This window comes from Tenrec ecaudatus, chromosome 11 (genome assembly GCF_050624435.1).
Source record: "Tenrec ecaudatus isolate mTenEca1 chromosome 11, mTenEca1.hap1, whole genome shotgun sequence".
Classification (NCBI taxonomy): domain Eukaryota; kingdom Metazoa; phylum Chordata; class Mammalia; order Afrosoricida; family Tenrecidae; genus Tenrec; species Tenrec ecaudatus.
The window spans coordinates 83,285,466-83,302,206 of record NC_134540.1 but is presented as its reverse complement, the minus strand read 5'-3'; positions in this window follow the sequence as shown (position 1 = coordinate 83,302,206).

Here is a 16,741-nt window from a genome sequence, read left to right as displayed (position 1 = left end):
CTGTGTAATCACTATCAGTTCTAGTGCTTCCTCCCTTCTCCCCTCCCCCTGCCCCTCTTCCTTCCCCCTTACTAACCGCCCACCCCTGCATTCTTTACAACATCTTGCATCAATTATCATCATCATATATCCATTCCTCCTGTGCTTCACAGCTGTGAAACCCAACAGAAAACAGTGCAAGACAAATCGCACTAAGGTGCTGAGGAGAAGATCGTTTTAGTATAAAGGCAGAAATACAAGTGATGCGTCAGAGGGAGAAGATCCTCTTCAATGCTCAAAAAGCCAGGGAAGAAATTTCTGTCATGGGTCATCTAAGAGATACAGATGCTTGCACCCAGTACTAATTCAGGTCATGCCTGTAGGGAGGACAACTGGCCTGGTGCAGAGGGCTTTTCTTATATTGCAAAAGTGATTCATTTAAAATACATCGTACACTAAGTTGACATCATTAACCTAATAAAGAACCTCTCTTACCAAATGGGAATGATAGATAAGAAGATAAGGGGTAAAGGGAGTTGTCTCCTTTGAATGCCTTTGCTAAACAAGAATCAGCTGGCCACGACCCAATAACGGGATTGGAAAGAAATCAATCACTCACTAGAAACGTATAGGGTGGGGAGATGGGGAAGATCCAAAGCTGGGTAATACACAGAGAGAACATGAGCTGGAGAAAGCTCTGGGGCACACGGGGATATCCTGCCCCACTATATTTCTACTCAAGTTGAGGGCTCAGGTTGGTCTTACTCAGCAGTAGTACAGCAAAGACTCAACCGAACGGGAAACTGTTTTTTACAGGTAAAATAAAGGTGGACGTTACTTCTTTTCTCCATCTTTCTCTTTTGACATAGTCTATTCACAAAACATTGGTAAACTTTTAGAAACATAAGTAGATTTAAAAAAACAAACAAACTCAGATCTAAGGGGTAGGGATGGAGAGTCACTCATTTCAAACCTCAGTGGTTCCTCATCTCAGATTAACCTCAAGTACTTGAAATTGTTTATAAGGTCCCGCATAATGGAACGCCAGTTACCTCAACTCTTATTACTGTTCTCTTGGCGAACCCTGCTACAGCTGTGACTCTCTTGCTGTTACCTGATTGCACTTGACAAATGCCTGCAGCCTGATGCTCTTTCTGCCGGGGTGCCATTCCTCCCATCCATCTTCATGGCTCACTCCCTAACCTCCTTCAGATCTTTCCTGAAATTTCATCTCAGTGAGGCCAAATCTCGGCATTCTAATTGATGTTTTTACCCCATTCTACTTCTGCGCCATATATTTACTGACTTTCCAGCTTTTAAAGACCTCAATTCATAGTAACTCAATTCAACTAATTGAACTCAGCTCTCCTGTCTTAACAGCTCTATAGCACAGAATGGAACTGCCCCTGTGATTTTCTGAGTCTTTAAATCTTTATGAGAGTAGAAAGTCTCATCTTTCTTCTGAGGAGCAGCTGGTGGATTTGAACAACTGACTTGGAAGTACACAGCTCAATGCATAACTCACTGATCCACCAGGGATCCTTCAATTTATAGTAGGAAATAACAGTGTACTGGCCATTCACATACACACTTAAATACATCTAAATGACTGAAAAGAAAATTCCCAAACTGCTTACCATTGCCATATGTAGAGCACTATGGTTTATTCTTACCAGTGATATAAAATAGACCATTGAGAAAAAGTGTTCCTTTTGTGTTGTTCATGCACATATCCAGTGCTTAGGAAAGTACCTGGCCCTTAGTTTTCTCCTTGCCAATGAGTGAATGCTCACTCATAGCAACCCCCCCGTGGGTTTCTGAGACTAACTGTATGCAAGAGTAGAAAGCCCAGTCCTCCCTCTGAGCTAGTGTTTTCCAACTGCTGGCCATGCACACCGCAGCCCAATTTGTAAATACTACAGTGCCATGACTCCTGGCATTTAGTAGCTAGTCAATATTGGTTGAATGAACTAAATCAACATGGGCAGTACCCAATTTACTACGGGATTTTCAGGTGATCCATTGGAAGTAGGTTCTGATATAGGTTAAGTGAGTGTAATACTTTTATAAAATATTTTAAATCATTACTGCCTTTAATTATCAATATCTTTATAAACCTGATATTTGTTTCTGGGGGCTGGACACATTACATGAATTTACAGAGAGGTTTAAACTAACCATCTGATGTAACGAAAAAAACAGTCATAAGTAAGGATTTGTTGTAACTCAAATATGTTGTAAGGTGGAGACTACCATTAATAAATTAGAATGGCATCATCAGAAAAAAAAAATCTTACCATAGTGAATGAAGGGGGAAGTGCAGAGTGGAGACCCAAAGCCCATTTGTTGGCCACTGCAGATCCCCTTGAAGAGGGGTCTAGGGGAGGCGATAAGTCAGTCAGGGTGCGATGTAGCATTGATGAAGAATACAGCTTTCCTCCAGTTCCTAAATGCTTCCCCCCTGCCCCCCCCCCTACTATCATGATCCAAATTCTACCTTGCAAGTCTGGATAGAGCAGAGGATGGATGTACACTGGTGCAGATAGGAGCTGGAGGCACAGGGACTCCAGGGCGGATGATACCTTCAGGACCAGGGATGTGAGGGGTGATACTGGGAGGGTAGACGGTGAGTGGGTTGGAAAGAGGGAACCGATTACAAGAATCTACATGTGACCTCCTCCCTGAGGGACAGACAGCAGAAAAGGGGGTGAAGGGAGACGTCAGACAGGGCAAGATATGACAAAATAATAATTTATAAATTATCAAGGGCTGATGAGGGAGGGGGGAGCGGGAAGGGAGGGGAAAAAAGAGGACCTGATGCAAAGGGCTTAAGTGGAGAGCAAATGCTTTGAAAATGATGAGGACAAAGAATGTACAGATGTTCTTTACACAATTGATGTATGTATGATTGTGATAGAGTTGTATGAGTCCCTAATAAAATGTTAAAAATAAATAAATAAAAAAGAATGGAAAGGATGGTAAGTGCACAGTAATTTTTAAAATGTTGTCTTAACTTTAGCTGTGGGAAAAGATCCGATGTCTATATAGACATGAGATTGCCCAGCCTTGGGAGACAGGCAGGATCCTGGTGCGAAGGCAATACTGTATTGATTTGCGTGGAATATAGCTATCTTGAGTAGCCTGTAGACAAAAACCTGTGACACTCAGAATTAAATACGACAGGAACAAACTGATCTTTGCAAACTGGCCTTTCAAGTTTCATGTGTTTTTCTTAGTTATTAAAAAAACCCTCTGTTTTAGCCTTTGGTTGTCATTTTAACGATGGAATTTTGTCTTAGTTGTGATCAGAAGTATGAAAGGAGTTTTTTGGAAAGCAGTTAAATAAGCCAGAGCTTTGAAGGGGCGACAGGAGTCTCTCGCAGGTATGGCAATAGAAAGCACCGTGAGAGGCCCTTCTGACAAGAGGAGGACTCACGAGATAGATGAAATGTGAAGATGAGTCTCTGGTTTGCTCCCTTGTGCCTATGGTCCCTATGAGGCAGAATCAGCTTGATGGCATGAGGGTTTTTTTGGTTTGTTTTAGCAACAGAGGATAGCAGACTGAAGCTTTTGGTCAATTTATTTTTGCCTTTTGGATGTTCTAATTCCAGGGCTAAAGTTTTGAAAATGCTGTCTTTTATTAAGTGAAAGCATCTACATTTTAAATTATTTCTCATGTGATATTTTCCTGGACCTTCATCATTCAAGCCTCTTTCCATTCGTAGTTTCACCGGTTGTCCATTGCCGTTTTAGATAATGCTTCCACATGAATGCAGGATTTGAGGTTTAGCCCCAGTGGTAAGGAACACAGCTTTCCCTTGTGCTGGGAACCATTCACCTATAGATTAAGTGAATTTATCTCGCTCTCCCAGGTGGGCACGGAGCCCCGATAACGGAGTGGGATATGCAGGGTCTGCAGTGGGAACAACTGGCTCTCACTCGTGTGAAGGGTGAGGCTTTCTGCTCCAGTCGAGATGCACAGTTTTGGAAACCTCCAGGGACTGTTCTGCCCGCAGCTCTGTAGGATGGCTGAGTCCGCTTGGTTTTGGTCTCTATGTACCAAGTACTGTGTAAGGTGATCAAGACAGCAAACAGACACTGCTCTTCCCTTGGCAGAGTTTATCGTCCAGCTTCCAGTTTTCATGAAGCCTGAGGTTAAATGATTTTTTTCATTTTAAAACTATTTTATTGGGGGCTCATACAGCTCTTCTAACATTCCATACATCAATTTATCAAGCATATTTGTACATATGTTGCCATTAGCATTTTCTTTTTTTTAAAAAAATAATTAAACAGTTATATAGGTATACAAGTCACATATAATACAATCCAAAAGTGTGATCACAACAAGAATTGTATAATCTTAGAACATTTTCTTCATTCTTTTTTTTAAATCATTTTATTGGGGGCTCGCACAACACTTATCACAATCCATACATACATCCATGTGTCAAGCACATTTATTGCCCTTATCCTCAAAACATTTGCTTTCTGCTTGAGCCCTTGGTATCAGCTCCTCATTTCCCCCCCTCCCTCCCTGGTGTAGTATTGTATTACAACCAAACTTACTGTCATCCCGTAGATTCTGACACATCTAAACCCTTTAAGTCAGGCTAAGACAGCCCCTGAGACTGTAACTCTCTACCAGAGTAGAAAACCTTGTCTTTCTTCCATGGAGCAGCTGGTGGTTTCAAACTGCTGAACTTTTGGTTAGCAGCAACCACCGTTATCCCATTTATTAATTTAGTTTATAATTAATGACTATTGGCTGATCCAAGTATCAATAAGACCTTGCCTTCAATATACAATGGGGAAACTAGAGTATGCTTTTAAATGATAATTTTAGAGGATATGTTTTATTAACTCCTATAAGATATTTATTGTCATTCTTATTATATTTCTTTGTTTTATTTTATTTATATGATCTTTAATTATATATTTCTTATAATTATACTTCTTTATCTCATATAAGATATATATCATATTTCTTAAACTTAGAGTCCTTACCTGCAGTGCTGAAAACAAATATTCATATTGCCCTGTGAAGATTGAGCTTAGGGAACCAGTGCAGGGAAATGCTGATTGAACTAGTATGATAACATGCTGTAAGGAATTAAAGTTTTTAGCTATCACCCACAATCTCATGTCTTTTTTTTAAAGCATCCATTAAACTAGGACAAGCTTGCTTAGTTCTCTTGAAAATAGGGTAAAATATCAAACCCTCACCTCTTGATATGAGGTGACTTCAAAAAGTTCATGTACATATTCTTTGAATTCCATTTTTATATGAATTTTTGAAGTCTCCTCATAGATGACACTCAAGTCCTTTCTACCTCACTCTTAAAAAAGTTTTATTGACATATAATTCATGTACCATACAACTCAGTGGTTTAAAGATATTAATAAGAGTTATGTAATCAGTACCATAATAAGTTTTAGAACATTTTCTCCATTCTTGTACCCATTATCATTAGCTCCCCATTTTCTCCCAACATTCTCTGCCACATGCCTAAGGAATTATTAATGTAGTTACTGTCTCTATAGGTTTACCTATCCTGGCTTTCTTTTAAAAAAATTTTTATTTAATCGTTTCCTGGATTTCATATAAAGAAAATCACACCAAAATGACAACAAAATAAAACACAAAAACACTCAAATGAAGAGAAAGCAGAATACAAATGAGAACAAATTAAATATGGGTCAAAATGGAAAGGAAGTGATAATATATTAAATTTTAAACCAATTATATCTGGATCAAGCCACTTTGCAATGAATTCTGTCTGACAGCAAGCCTATGCACATCCTGGTCAATGGGCCGAGAAAGTTGGATGCATTTGCCTCACTCTGATTCGCTATTATGCAGCTTTTACAGCGATCTCTATTATGCGGCTGTTACTTCCTGTCCCAGGGCTTCTCTAAAAATCACTTTTCTGGGGCATGTATAACTCCATTGAATAATCTCTAACCAATGTGGAAGAAGAGCCTTTTCCACCTTAGCAGCTTTGCAAAGAGTAATCTTGGTGAGGCAATTCAGAATTTTGTTTTGTGGTTACTGAAAGGTCAACACTGAGACACAGAACAGAGTCTCAGGATTGAGACAGAGAGCATGAGATTAAGAGCGGCTTTATTAGGGTAGGGAAAGAGCAGAGAGAGGGACAGGAGCTTCTTAAGGTCCTGGTTCCGAGACCCAATGAGTTGGGTCAGGGAAATTGCAGCTTGTCCGTGAATCGGTCGAAGACATACAGGGCTCAGGCTAGGAAGGAGACAAGAAGGGAGATTCTTTGCTTGCAGCTGCAGGACCTTGGGTCAGGATGCGATCCGTGGGAAGTGCCTATGTTGTTTGCCAACCTACTCCCTAGAGTGCTGGGACAGGGGCTGCACAACCTTGGTCTGGAGAGATAAGCTCCTTAGAATGTTGGGGCAGAAGCTGCAGACTTCGATGGGTCATTTATCTTCCTGAGAGGCTGGAAATGGGGGCCTTGAAGTTCTATCTTCCTGAGGAGCCAGAGAGGAGATGGGGGCTGCCTAGTCTGGACCCGGCCCTAACAGTTGCAACATAATTGTTGTGCTAGGTACTACTGATGAATAAAATAGACTTTTCTTCAGGAAGCAGTAGGGGAAATACGACCTATATGAAATATTAATAATTTTTCTAAGATATTTCTGGTATGCTAGTCAAACCCATATGGAGAGGCTAAGAAGGCAATTGGCGGTGGTCTGTAGTTTGGGGCTGTCTGGCTCTGTCCGAGCAAAACAGGAGAGGGCGCCGTTTTTGTTTGGATTTCAATGCAGTGGGCCGCAAGGGCATCTCTGAGGAAGGAAGGTGAGGCCGGAAGGGAGCGTAAATGTTTGAAGCAATTGCTGTCAGAAGGTTGATCATAAGTGAGGGCTGAAATGACCCCAAAGAGATGGTGAGTTGCCAACTAAAGTAATGTAGAACCGCATCATGGGCCTGACAGCATATTTCCATAATTTTTTTCTTACGAGTCTTAATAGTTCAAAGGCAGGACAGGAACATAGAGGGAGCTATCCAATTCTCGTGTTTCATGCAATGGGCCCAGCAAACTAAAGAAATCAGAAATGTCAGCATGGTGATTAAAACATCTTCGCGTGTGCAAACCACGGAGCCTAGGTTGGGTAAAGGAAAGAGTTAAAAATAAAATGGAGAAGGGGAAGGACTAATAAAACTGAGATCCAAAGAACAGATGATATACACTGGTGAGGATATATACGGTTGAAAATAAAGGCCGGAACACAGAGGAGAAAACTCAGCATTCAGAATATCCGTGTGCAGCGTTCCCTGGAGTGCTGATGGTCCGCATGGATAACCAAGCCACAGCACCAAACTGACCGCCTCTGCGTCTGTCAGTTTTGACTCACAGGAACTCCATGGTACAGAACACAACTGCCCTTCGTGATTTCTGAGGCTGTCAATGTTTATAGGAGTAGAAAGCCTTTATCTCTCTCCCTGGGGTTGCTGGAAACTCGGACCTTGTGGTTAGCCTCCCGACAAGATAAAGCACTATTTTCCGGAGGTTATGTTAGGCAGGCTAGTGCAGGGCTGGGGGTTGCCGGGTAACGCATGCCCAGAAGGCCAAGCTACGGAAGCAAAGGAATGGCACTGCACATGCTCAGAGGTTCAGGTTTCCCTCCGGTAGGCATGGGTGGGCGCTGAACTTGGATTGGCCCACCGAGGCCAGGTGAATTCAATTCAGCCAATGGGGTCGATCAAGGGTCGTCCACAATGCCTCCTCATGATCCTGGGCAGGAGCCCAGAGTCCAGTGAAACTGCGTGACACGGAGCAACTTCCAGCCAGGCTGCATGGTCAGGAGGAGTCCTATGGGTGCCGTGTAAACCTGAAGCTTCTAACTCTCATAAAACTCACTTGGATCACGAACCAGGCTTTGGCGTGAATTCTTTCTTGCGCAGAGCCAAGGACCGAGGTATAGATCTAGTTCCAGAGAGATCTCACAGTTACTGCAATTGGACTGTGAGGCCCAAATAGGTGGATCATAGTCATGGATACAGATGTCTCTGTGCCCCATGACATGGGGTCCAGGAAAGAGGAAAACAGTGAGTCTCGGGAGTAATGAGAACGGTTTTCCCAAGATTACAAAAACAAGTTCAGGCATTTCTGGTTGGGTATTTGTTATCCATTCGCCTCCTTTTCTTTGCGGAGACAGTTCCCGTGTAACCCAGGATTAGAGCAGCCATCTGCTCAGTCATGCCTGTTTGAAGCTTTTAAAGTAGAGAGTTCCTTGGACTCATTTCTCGGCAGTGGGATGAAAGAGGCAGTCTGTTGGGGGGTAGATTTCTGGGAAATATTTTGCTTTCTTCATGAAAAGAACAAATGGTGCTAATGTTTTCTCGTTTACCTGCTGCTCGGCATCTCTTTTTTGATCAAGAGAAAAGGTAACAGACGTCTATGGGCGGGTGGGGGGCGGGTGGGACCCGTGCGGTGACAGAGCAACATGTGCTTTTTACACAGCCGCCTGGGGCGGGTAGGGACCGGTGATGACCCTCCCACTTCATTCATTACATTATTTTAAAATATACTAAAACTTCAGGTGACACTCCAAAGTCTGGAGCTGAGCACAGTCGGCCCTGACACCCAGGGCTCCAAACATAACCAAGGGGGTTGTTTCCACACCCCACTCAAACCAACCCGGCTCTGATTCCTTGCCTCCCCCCCGCTGCACCCTTTACCCCCGGGGCTCTCTAGACCTCTAAATCCTGGAGATCTGTGGGCACTAGAAAGGACTAGGACGGGCGTCTGGTGGGCGAGAGCTGCCTCGTTAAAATGCCCCCAGTCCAACAATCCCACTGAACTGATTTACCCGCCCCCCCCCCCCAAAAAGAGAAAAAGATAACAAAATTACAGAGAGAGCAAACTGCTCTGTCCGCACTTCAGAATGGGAGAGAACCAATCTGTTCCAACCAATTCAGATGCCATTCTGCTTGCAATGAATAACAATCCTTACTTGATAGGATTGTTGTCCTACCCCCAATTTGCATAAGCAAGCAAGCAAAAGCAAATATTAGCATAAGCAGATTGTCTGTTTTGACTCACCATTTCAACTTTTATAACTTACAGTTTCCCTAGATTCATGCTCCATACAGTTAATGTTCTAATTATTAATGTATGCTTGCAGCTGTTTCTCCTCCTTTTGAGTAGTGCCCACTCAGCAAATGAAGATTTTAGGAATCCATCTCTTAGCTATCAGCTAGTACAAAAGTGGCTCAACATAAAGGAAAACATGGATTAATGAACATTCAAACAGAGTTTTAATGCTTTGGAATCTCAGGTTTTAGGAACATTAACGTGAAACCCTTAAAGTATTATCACCCCATTTTATTACAGCTTGTCTTCTAATAGGATAGGAAAACTTACTGTTTTGATTTTGTATGTATACTTTTAGTGTAAGACAAACTGTATCCCTGTTAGGTCATATGTACTTCTGTTGGATCTCTATGTCTTCCTCATTGTTGATTTTAATTCCCTAGTTGTTTCCCTTTCTATGACGTGAACCATGGGTCCCATTGCATTCTCTTCTGGCTTCCATGCCTATCTTAATCTTATATAGATAGGCAAATCAACAGTAGTGGAGACAAAACAAAAAGAAAACAGAAGATTGAATAAAAAGAGAAAAATGAAAAAGAGGCAGCAAAACACCCCCCCCCCCCCCAAACATACATAATTCCAGGATGACCACCTTCCCACTGGTGGGGGGGGGGGTTCCAGGAACTCTCTCTCCCTCCTAGCCTGAAGTCTATTTTGGGGGCTCCTCAGGGGCTTTGTCATTGCTTAGCTCCCTTCTATGCAAACTTTTTTGAAGGAATTTGAAGACATTGAATGTGAATAGCTGACTGCCCTTTTGGATGTTTGTTTGCTAACTCACTTCCTTCATTGACTTCACATCATGGGTGTCTCTTGTTTGCAGACTTAACACACATTATGAAGAGTGAATACAGCATGGCCCAATAATTGTTATATAACACCATGTGCCCGCTCTTACTCAGTGGTTCTCAACCCGCTTGGGGGTCAAATGATTCACAGGGGTTGCATAAGACCATCAGAAAACACATATTTCCGATGGTCTTAGGAACTGAGAAACCACTCTTTTATCACTCTCCAGAGGGGTCCGCCCACATACGGGGTCACCGGGATGTGAGGAACTGTATTAAAGGGTGGTGGTCTTAGGAAGGTTGAGAGCCACTGCTCTTACTCCATTCTGTGTTTCCCATCTCATTGTATGTGACTCTAGCAGCACAGGTGGAATGCAGTCTTTGGAATCCACTAGTGGATCCAGTATTAGAGTTAACTGTGATTCTGGTCTACGGATAAAGGTGCCATGCACATTAGTAATTGTAAAACCCAAAACTAAACTCATGTTATCGAGTTGATGCCAATCATAGCAATCCTGTAGGCCAGGGTAGAACTGCTCCTGTGAGTTTCTGAGACTCTATGGTGGAGAAAGCCTCATTTTTCACCCAAGGAGTGGCTGGTGGTTTCAAACTGTTGGCCTTGCGGTTAGCTCTCCTACATGTAACTACTATGCCACCAGGGCTCCTGGTAGTAATGACAGATACACAAGATTGAGGCAAAGACTGGGTTTCGAGCCAGCTCTTCATGGGTTCAGTCTGAATCTTTAAATTATTCGTTACCACATTCAATTTCTTCTTCTCCCAGTTACCTCAATCTTTCTAATACTTTGCTTCCAGATTTTGTCCTGCTCTAAACTAAAATCTGTCCTAAGTTACCCTCCTCTCAAAAGAACCGGTCATTCAGGTTTTTGTTGTCCTGCACAGGACGCCACATTCTTGCATAAAGATGCAATTATGTAGCATTAAAAATATAATTAGGCACATGTTCATTGTTGCTGACCTATGTATACACAGTAGAGGTCTGTTTGGCCACAGAAAAAAGGACGTTATTCAGTTTTTTGCTTTTGAATACAAATTACAAGATAGCTAGTTTGATTATCCACTAATCAAATTTAGAGTAACTCAACGGAAACATTAAAATACTTTGACTCTTGAGTGTTCATTCGTAGTGTGGATGGATTTGTTCAGAGTGGAATCGCTAGGCAGCAGAACAGGAAGTAGAGATCTTTCCTCTACATACCAAGGCCTCCCCGCCCTACAGGAAGTTGGAAACCAAAAAAGGCTAAAGAACATGCCACAATTCAGGCCCTTGAGCCAAGTGGGCGGTACATGTAGGTGGGCAGTGGAAGGTCCCCAAAGGCTAGAACCTGGAGGCCACCATGCTCTTTTCCAGCTGCTTCTTGACCTTCAGCTTGGTCGCTCTCTCTCTTTCTCCCACCTCTCTCAGGCTGCCACGTGTGGGTGTGCAGTTCCACGAGGGTGCCTGTGTTCAGGTAACTGTAAAGCCTGCAATGTCTTCTATCCTTTATAAAAACCCACTTGGATCACAAAACAGACTTTGGTGTGAATTTCTTTCTCGTGTGAAGCCAAGAACTAAGGTATTTCCCACCAGAGCAATCTAACAGTATTATATGCAGAATATGGTATTTAGGCTCTTTTCAAGTCCAGTGTTCTGTATGTCTATATTATTGGTTCACAGTCTCGACAGTCAGGGAATGGTTTTAACATTATTTTCCTTCAATTATCTTGGCCTCGTTTTTTAAAATTTTATCACTTTATTCTAGGAACAGTATTTTAGCCTGGGTTCTCTAGAGAAGCAAAACCAATAATGCTTCTTACATACGTATTTGTCTATATGGAAATTTATCTCAAGAAACTGGCTCACCCAGTTGTAGAAGTGGGCCAGTCTGAGTCTAGGCAGTCTCCTAGTCCTTGAGTCCTATCTTAAGCAGAGGCTTCTCCTGACTGGACTTCCAGGAAGACCACAAGCTTGTGATTGCCGAGGTGGATGAATCTAAGGTCAGCAGTTCAGGTGGCAGATTGCCGATGGCTCCTGGACAGGTAATTGCTTCAGGGCTGTCACCTGAGTAAGATAGATGCACTCCACCCTAATCTTACAGCTCATCGTTTGCTAACAGCACATTCCTTTTGCAGTTGAATACCTCGTGTTAGGTCACATCACTGAGTATTACTAGGTCTTAACTTCCCAAACACGGAGAATTTTGGCCCAGCAAGTTGACACAAAATAGGTAGCAAAGTTATTACAAAGAGCTCCATACACAAACTGTCCAATGAAAAGATCTGGTTAATTCTGGAAGGACTACTACAAGAGTGAGACATTTCTTGCAAACCAGACTTCTCTAGCTTCTTCCTGGTTCTAATTGTACAAAATATGTTACTTGATTGTTATGTGCTTGATTCTCAGTGGCTTGGAAGTTCCGGTATCATCATTTCTCATGAAGAGATCTGATATAATCTTCTCCGTCATGAGATCTGATAAGACCAGTCCATCAGTTGAAAAGGAATTTCCTTAGGTGTGTGTCCTGCATTCAGTAGAAACGGACCTTCTGGCAAGTCTTTCTAGCTCTTTGTTTGCTCTAGGTCTGTGTCTGGTTCTTAACATGTGACATCCATTCTTGAGACTTGAGTCAGTGGCCTACGCTGTTGCTTACCGGTCTTGGGATTTATGAGCCTCTGCAGCCCGTGGACTTTTCTGCCAAGCTTGGATTAGTTAGGCTCTGCAGCTTTGTGAGTCGTTTTAACCTGAGTAAACTGAGATTGATGTTAGGACTTGAGAACACTTTGTGAGTCATTTCCTTGAGAAAAATCAAGGGTGACTTATGGAAAATGGTAGCAAGGGGTAATGGAACTCTTTGAAGTACCTTTGCATATACATTTATAAGCTTCACTCATTTTGATTTTTTAAAATAGAATCTGACCTAGGATATTGATACTTCTTAAATTGATCATTGCCTGGGGAATGGAATTATCCTTAGCCCATCAGACTAACTCTTGCAGCAGGAGAATTGGAGGGCAGTTTCCCCTGCAATGCATATGTGGGTGGTCCTTCGATAGGCACTGGGTTCTGCTGGGATGAAACAAGAAGTAGAAGCTAGTAGGGTATGACGAAGTTTCCAATATGGTACGAGTGAAAGAAATTTATGAAATGTAAAGAGACTAACAAAGAGCCTGAACTACCAGCGCCTCTCTGTCAAGATTACAGCCTGGAAAACTCCATGGTGGCAATTGTACTCTCTCCTATGGGGTAGCTAGGAGATGTACTCAACCCCCGAACTGGGATCAACCAAAGAGGGTAAAAAGTGTCATGTTAGTGATGTGATATTCAGAATGAGAGAATAAATTGAGGATGACACACAACTTTCCAGCCATGGCAATTCGCAGGATTATAGGCTGTGTGGACTGCTCTACTCCAAGACGGGGAGAGATTCTTTGCCTCCTAGCTCTTTCCTCTGTTTTCTTTTACTTTCCTCTTGTCCCACTATCATGTTCAGTCTTCCTTTGGGTTTCAGTAATTCCCCTCGGTTACATTGCCCTTGATCATGCGCCACCAAGCCTCCTACACCTTCCTTGCCATCGATTTTGGGTCACTTGTTGTTCCCTTGTCCCTGGGTTTGTTAACACCCACTTCCTTTCCTCTGCCTCCCTCTATCCCAGTTCCCCTTCCCCAGAACCATTGGTCCTGTTGTTTTCTTCTCCAGATTGTTGAATCCCACCTATCTTCTCTAGATAGACCTGCAGAGATAATATACACAAAAATAAGACAGAGCAAAACAAAGCAACAAAGGAAACAACAACAATAACTAATGTCAAAAAAAGAAAAGTCTGTAAATAGTTCAAGTTCTGTTTGTTGATCTTTAGGAGTATTTTCTGGTGGAATCTGATGGGGTCCCACATCCTGGCCCCCAAATCTGTTTTTGGTGTTCCCTTGGGACTTCCTGGCTCAGCTCCCCTTGCTGTTCTGTTGAAAACCCTTAGTGAAAAACTAATCTTTTCAGGAATAACTGTTTCTCCAATATCTTGAATTCTTCTGTGGTAGACACCTAATCTGGTGTCAATTTAAGGATTAAGAGTTAAGAGTGTAGGGGTGGAATCTAGGCTGTCAATCTAGAAATAGCCAATGAGACTTCTGTGGGCATGGCCTTCTCTTGAGAATTCTGGGAAGTCTGGTACTTCCTTTCACACAGGAATAACCAAAAACAACAACCAAACAAAATAATTAAAAGTTTAACTTCCCATATTCTTTTGAGAAAATAACTGAGTAAACTGCACGGATATATCTGACTTCTAGCCAAAGAAGAAATACTACTATGCGATACAAGTCAAACAAACACCTACTCTCCATTTTTATGATTTGTTTCTCTAGTTCCCCACTCCCAAGGTATCATAATGTGTCAGTCTGGGTAGACTAGAGAAACAAATTCATAAACATGCACATGTATATAAGAGAGAGGTTTATATACAAGAGGAATTGAGCATGGAGAAAACATCCCAACTCAGTCCAGTCCAAGGCTATAAGTCTGATATTAGCCCATATGCTCGATACCAATCTATAAAGTCCTCTTCAGACTCACAAAACACATGCATTGAAGCCGAATGCAGGATGATTACCAGCCAGTTGGTAGAAAGTCTTTGGGTCCACTGGCGTAAACATCTCAGTGCTGGCAGGGGTCTCTCGGTGGCTACTCCGGCTTCTAAGGTCTGGTTGCATCCATGTGGCTTGTCTTCTGAAATGTCTCCCAGGGAGTAATACAGAGAGAGAGAGAGAGAAAGAGAGGTCTTCTGCCTCCAAGGAGGAAGTACCAGATTTCCCAGAATTCTCAGGAGAAGGTCATACCCACACAGAAGTCTCCTTGGCTATCTCCAGATTGACAGCCTAGACCCCACCCCTACATTCTTAATCCTTAAATTGACATCAGATTAGGTGACTACCACACCTTCTTTTAGGACACTTTTAATTTTAAGGTTTTCATGTTTCCGTTTTATCGAGGGTTTATACAGCTCTTATCAAAATCCATACATACATTCATTGTGTCAAGCACACATGTACATATGTTACTTTCAACATTTTCAAAACACCAAATAGTCTATTTTATAACACAAATCTCCCCTCCTATATTATACTTCTGTTCCGAATAAAATGTTCTCTTTTTCACAAAATACAATCCTTAGTCTAGTAGATTTAATTCAGTATTCCCCTTGAGATTTTTTTTAATTAAAATACTTCCTTCATCATGAAAAGACCTCTGAACTGGTGTCTTTTAGACACCAGTAATTCCGTTTCCACACTACATGGTTTGCTTTGGCTTTATTTTTCTGATGAATTTGAAATCTTTGTAGTTATGTCATTACCCAAAAAGCAATAGTTATTAGGTAAAGGCAAATTCAAACCACAAGATACCAGTTTATACACACAAGAATGGCTATACTAAAAAATAGAGTAGTCATGAAGACATGGAGAAATTGGGATTTTCCTTCATTACCGGTAGACATATCAAATAGTATATAGCTTCTGTGGAAAAGAGTCTGCCAGTTGCTCTGGTGGTTAACCCAGATGGCCCAGAAATTTCACTGCTTGGTGTATATATGCCAAAGAGAAGGGAAAGCATCCCTTCACATCAAAAGGTACACACTAATGTTCAAAGTGGTATTATTCATAATAGCCCAAAAGGGTGAACAACCTAAATGTGCAATGAGTAAAATAAAATGTGGTATATACATTCAATGGAATATTATTTGGGAATAAAAAGAAAGTACTGTGGCATGGTGCACCATCTATGATTCATCTTATATGAAATGCCCAGAACAGGCAAATTCTGGTTATGATGCTTGGTTCGTGTTGGGATAGAAAGGTCTGTAGAGAAATCAATTTCTTTCTTGGCACTATAAAAATTGATGGAGTAGATCAGTGGTTCTCAATCTTACTAATGCTGCCACCCTTTAATATAGTTCCTGTATTATGTTGTGGTGACCCCCAACCATAAAATTATTTTCATTGCTACTTCCTAGTTGTAATTTTGCTACTGTTATGAATCAGGCAACTCCTGTGAAAGGGTCGTTTGACCCTCTAAGGGGGTCACGACCCACAGGTTGAGAACCACTGGTGTAGATGGTTGTACAACTTTGTGAATATATTAAAAGTCACAGAATTATATATCTTAGGTCAATAGTGTGATTGTAGATTCTATCTCAACAAGTCGAACGAAAAGATAATGCAAATTTCCAATGGAATTTTTGAAGCCAAGCCCCCTTATCCATTAAAAAAAATCTTTTTAGAGGTCCTAAATATACAATAAAAGGGTCCTGGTGGCACCCTGGTTAAGCACTTGACTTCTAATGGCAAGGTTGGTGGTTCAAATCTACCAAGAGCTTCTGAAGGAGAAAGATGTGGAGAGCACCTCTCATGAAGACTACCCTGTCGCCGTGGCACCCCACAACAACAACAACAATAACAATGACATCATAAAACATATGAATGATCATCATAATACCTAAAGTCATGGTACCTTAGACATAACATTCTGCACCATTTAACCAAGATGACATAGGTAATAGGTGATGAAGCCATCAACTCATATCTGATATTTTGACTAAATTTTTAGCCTTTTGTACACTAGAATTTTTTGAGCTTTCAGCATGGAGTGTTAAATTTCCTTAACATATTAATAGGTATTCATTGGAAAAAAACTTTTGCTGTAAATAACAGCTTCTAAAATGAAATGCGTGGCAAGAGCCCTCCAATAAAATGATTTAAAAAAACATTAAAAAGTTAAGTGTGTGTGTGTGTGTGTGTGTGTGTGTAGTAACCTCAATGATGTTAAGCACTTGTCTGTACCTTTAAGGTCCACAATTCAGATC